The sequence below is a fragment of the Microtus ochrogaster genome, unplaced genomic scaffold, assembly GCF_000317375.1.
Source record: "Microtus ochrogaster isolate Prairie Vole_2 unplaced genomic scaffold, MicOch1.0 UNK43, whole genome shotgun sequence".
NCBI lineage: Eukaryota > Metazoa > Chordata > Mammalia > Rodentia > Cricetidae > Microtus > Microtus ochrogaster.
Window position 1 is genome coordinate 136,626 of NW_004949141.1, and position 5,781 is coordinate 142,406.

The 5,781-nt window shown below is 36.1% G+C and overlaps 1 pseudogene; it reads right to left on the reverse strand.

Moving 5' to 3' along the window:
- Positions 1 to 1,803: 1,803 nt before the first annotated feature.
- Positions 1,804 to 5,781, reverse strand: part of LOC101998289 — a 10,674-nt pseudogene continuing 6,696 nt past the window's right edge.

The window sequence follows — 5,781 nt, forward strand, 5'->3', positions numbered from 1 at the left end:
ATGAGATCTCCTGGGTAAACTGTGCATGGTCACGGCAGTGAGGAGAGGGATAAGGGATGAGAACATGATAGAAAAGGACGGTCAAGTTGGGGGAGGAATGGAGTGGGAGAGCAATGAAGAGTTGTTTATAAAGGGAGCACTATGAATTTAAGAAGAAATCTGGTGCTAGGGAAATTTCCAGCAATTCACAAGATTGACAACCCTCTAGGAACCTTAAAATGGTGGAGAGGGTGCCTGGCCTGCCCTTCCCCTGTAATCAGATTGGTGACTACCTTTACTGTCAACATACACCCTTTATCCAGTAACTGATAGGAGCAAATGCCGAGATCCACAGCCAAACACAAGACAAGAGCTCTATGAGTCCAGTCAATGTGAGGGAGGAAAGATTCTATAAACAATGGGGGGTGTTAGGATCATGGTGGGGAAATTCATGGAGACAGCTGAACAAAGCTCATGGGACATATACCATATCTAAGTTAGTTTCTGATTTTATCCATCTTGTATTTCTTTTGGGTCCCAAGTGAGGTAGAGATGAACACAGGATCATCCGCATACACCTTACCGCTACAGTGACATGTTCACTTGGCTGAATAGATGACTCAGCAGCTGAAAATACTGGCTGTTCATCCACAGGGCCTGGCTTTGTTTCTTAGCACCCACCAAACAGCTCACTACTCTCTTTAACTCTAGTTACAGGAGAACAGATAACCTCTTGTGGCCTTCACTGGTACCTGGCATGCACTTGGTATATACATGAACAAACTCAAGTCATCAGGCTTAGCAGCAACAAACTTTATCCACTGAGACAATACTACAACCCTATTTGGGATTCTGAGAAAAGTATTATGAACAAGTGTTTAGTCCACAGAATAACACATCCCACAAAAAAAAAGAAAAAAAAAAAAAAATAGTTTATTACTTTCATTTGCAAAATGATTTTATTATTTGAATTGTCCTACAATGAAAACATGGTTACAATCTGAAAAGAAGGCAATAGTTTACTGACTTAAAGTTTCAACTTATCAGGGTGATGGCACAGTGGGAAATGTGTATGGTGTGCAAGGCTGGTGACATAATCTGATCACCATATGAAGTGAGACAAAAATCAACACCACTATGTTGTCTTATGGTCTACCCATAACTATCAAGCCTAAAACCCCATAATCATATTACACATACATATAACAGAAGCCTTTTTCAAATAAATCTCATTGATTTACATAATCTGGCATCTCTGGATAATTTCCTTAGAAGGAAGCAATTCAAGATGAAGTGACAAATGGATGACTAATGGGGACAGGAAGATGCAAAGGACTTCAAATAATATATATGTATCATTAGGACATCAAGCTATACTGTGAAATATGCAATTGATTAACTGATTTTCCTACATTATTACATCTCAAACAGTTCCCTTCAGTATGAGTTTTCTCAGGTCCTCAAAGAGTACTGTGATATGCAAAGGCTTTAACAGACCTATTATCCACTAAAAGTTTTACTCTTGTATAAAGAAAACCAAGAAGAGAAAAATCTTATGACAGTCATTACATTTAAAGGCTTCCTCTGGTCAGACTGTTGTGGCTCACCCCTGTAATCCAACACTTGGGATGTAGAGACAGACAACTCTATGTGGGTTTATGGACAGCCTCTTCTATGAGTGAGTTACAGGACAGACTACAACACCACAGAGAAACTGTCTTGAAAAAATAGTTTCTCTGCAATGTGACTTTTTCTCATGATTGTAAAGCCTGATGACACATACAAAGTCATTTCCACATTGGCTAAATTTGTAGGTTTTTCTATTCAGCATGTGTTGTTTGGCGGATGTGAAGACTTACATTGATTGCAATCACAAGGTTTGTCTTCATCATGTATTCTTCTGTGAAGTTGGAGACTACTGACATATGAAAAGGGTTTACCATATTGATTACATTCATAGTGTTTTTTTCCTGTATGTGTTTTTTTCTGTGTTTGAAGTTTAGAGCTCTGTGAAAAATCTTTACCACATTGATTACATTGAAAGGGCTTCTCTCCAGTATGTATTCTTTTATGTCTGTGAAGCTGGCCATGATTTGCAAAAGCTTTATCACATTGATTTCATTGGTAAGATTTCTCTCCTGTATGTATTCTCTAATGATTTTTGTGACTACTAAGTTGTGAAAAGTCTTTACCACATTGATTTCATTCACATGGTTTATGTAAAGTATGTTGCTTTCTTTTATGTGTATTGAGATTATGAAGATGTGTAAAGGCTTTATCACATTGATTACATGCATATGGCTTCTCTCCAGTATGTGTTCTTTTATGTGCGTGGAGATTGCCAAGTTGTGAAAAGGCTTTATTACACTGATTACATTGATAGGGTTTTTCTCCAGTATGTGTTCTTTAGTGACGTTGGAGACTAGTGACATATGAAAAGGATTTACCACATTGATTACATTCATAAGGTTTCTCTCCAGTATGTGTTCTTTTGTGTATTTGGAGCTTGTAGCGCTGTGAAAAAGCTTTATCACATTCACTACATTCAAATGGCTTCTCTCCAGTGTGTGTTCTTTTATATATGCTAAGATAGCCCATACTTGCAAAAGCTTTCTCACATTGATTACATTCATATGGTTTCTCTCCACTATATGCTCTTTCATGTGTTTTGAGACTTCTAAGGTGTGAAAATGCTTTATCACACTGATCACATTCAAAGGACTTCTCAACAGTATGAGTTCTTTTATGTACTTGAAGAAGATCATGATTTGCAAAGAATTTACCACACTGAGTACATTTATATGGTTTCTCTCCAGTATGTGTTCTGTCGTGTATTTGGAGTTTAGAGCTTCGTGAAAAAGCTATATCACAATGATCACATTCAAAGGGCTTCTCCCCAGAATGTGTTCTTTTATGTTTTTGAAGCTGACTATGACTGCATTGATTACATTCATCAGGTGTCGCTCCAGCATGTGCTCTTTTAAGTATTTGAGGACAACTGGGATATGCAAAGCCTTCATCATATTGAATACAACGATATGGCTTCTCTGCAGAATGAATTGTTTCATGCCTTTGAAGATGACTGTAATATGCAAAGGATTTAAAACTTTGAGTATATTCAGAGGGTTTCTCTCCACTATGGCTTCTTTCATACCTGCAAAGAAAATTGACACATGTAAAAGTTTTAACACATGCATTACTCTGATGAATCTTAATATCTGGGAGAATTAATTTTATAACTTTGTCTAATTTTAAAGAAGAATCAGATTTTAAGCTTTACACTCATGGTACTCCCCTTCATTAAGGGGTGTTTTGTGTCTTTGAAGAACCTGTGATGGTAAGAGATTTTACTACATGGACCACACTTATAGCATCATTTCATATGAGAGTTTTTTACATCTTTGAAAGAAACTCGAACAACTCCATTTTAAATAAGTTTTACCATACTTATTGCATTCTTAAGTTCTCTTACAGTATAATACATACTCCATAAAAAAGTGTACTAAGGCAAACAAAATAAGTATACAGTCCAACACTAATGGGAATTTTCTTCAAAGTGAGTTTACTGATGTCTTTCCAATGAAGTTGGAAAACCAATCAAATATAATCTTGTATCACATTCAACAAGTATACTCAATGTAGAAATACTAAATTTCTTTCATATCTTCTCATTATTCTGAGAGAGTTCCTGGCATTCTTTAGATATTCATATGCTCACTTGCTTGTGTTCAGAGTGCTATATGATACTCTTACTAAAGGAAGAACAAATAAATATTTTTTTTTCCATTGAAGTCACACAGTTTGATACTCTGTTTCTCACAGGCATGTGATATAGGGACTAAGGTTTCTCCACAAGAGCCTTTTGATTCTCATAAACTAACCCTTTCAAAAGGGTTAGCAAAGCCACAAGTATATGAGTAACTCTAGCTTTACTATAGACTGTTTATTTCTCATAGATTTGGACATACCTTATCATCTATTCAATGCGTATGACTTGTGCAGTATCAGAGTCATATGAATCTAAATTAACTGGTAGTTCTATAGCATCATTCTCATGGGGCTATCATTTACGTGGTGGTATCAGTAAAGGCATTGCTTCCTTGTCTTCTTTTTTAGAGGAATTCATTAATAGCACTAAACAGCTAGCTACCTGATATGGATGCATATGATTTAGTGAGAAATTGATAATGATCAGTATACTTTAAGCTATTCTTATTTTTACTGTAGTTTTCATGTAAATCTGCCAGGACACATTAAAATTTCTTCAAGGAAAACATGTATCAGGTTGCACATGAAAAATACCTTCCATGTCTTCTAGCACTTTGGCAATATTTTTCAGAAAAACAGTCTTCCCAACTGTAGCCTAAAATACAGTAACAGAAAATGTATGATATATTATTGGAAATTATACAGAATTTAGTATCTTAAGTGAACCATGCAGTTGTTATTCAGGTCATTCTTATTCTTTCTCAAACAAAACTACCTAAGAGAATCAATAACCAAGACACAGTTGTCCCTTCATTTTAAAATGTAAAGGAAAAATTATAATCTTACTTATAGCTATGAAGTTCATGTATGTCTCCAGGATCACATCTTTGTAGAGAATCTTCTGAGAAGGATTCAGCAATGCCCACTCATCCTGAGTAAATTCAATGTTCACATCATCATAGGTCACTGCATTCTAGAATAATCCAACCAAGAGTAAAACAAACTGTGAACCTGGCATTGTTAGTGATACTTCTTTTACAGTAATATATTCATATAATTCTGGTGCTTCCTATACTCCTTTCACTAAATACGCATTATAATGTAATCACCAAGTCACTTTTGAAAGCAACTAAAGAGGCGGATCACATGTGACATTCCGTGACCCATTACATAGGATACAGCCTTGAGAAAGAAATGGCAATAAACAGACATACAGACAGGGGCAAGCAAACAGATCAACACTACTGAGAACATATCTGAGAAATAGTATGGATGATTACTAACTAGAGAAGAGATGGTAAATTTGAGTATGTCTGCTCATGCCCTTAATACCAGCACTCAGTGTAAAAGCAGATAAATTAAATTGAGTTGGATGCCAGACAAAGCCTTTGCAGTAAGTTACAGGTAAGCCAGATTTACACATTAATAGAGCCCTGTCTCCTCTCCAAAAATCATTTAAAACAGATTCAATGCAATCCCCATGAAAAAAAAATTCAAAGACATCGAAAGAACAGTACTCAACTTCATATGGAAAAGCAAAGAACCCAAGATAGCCAAAACAGTCCTGTACAATAAAAGAACTTCTGGAGGCATCACAATCCCTGACTTCAAACTCTACTACAGAGCTACAGTACTGAAAACAGCCTGGTATTGGCATAAGAAAAGCAGGAGGACCAATGGAACCGAATAGAAGACCCAGATACCAATCCACACATCTTCAAATACCTGATTTTTGACAAGGAAGCAAAAAAATATCAAATGGAAAAAAGAAAGCATATTTAATAAGTGGTCCTGGCATAATTGGATATCAACATGTAGAAGAATGAAAATAGACCTATATCTATCACCATGCATGAAACTCAAGTCCAAATGGATCAAAGACCTCAACATAAAGCCAGCAACACTGAACCTTATAGAAGAGAAAGTGAGAAGTACACTTGAATGCATTGACACGGGGAACCACTTCCTAAATATAAGCCCAGCAGCAGAGACACTGAGAGAAACAATTAATAACAACACCATCAACAAGACAAAATGACAGCCTACAAAATGGGAAAAGATCTTCACTAACCCTACATCAGACAGAGGTCTGAT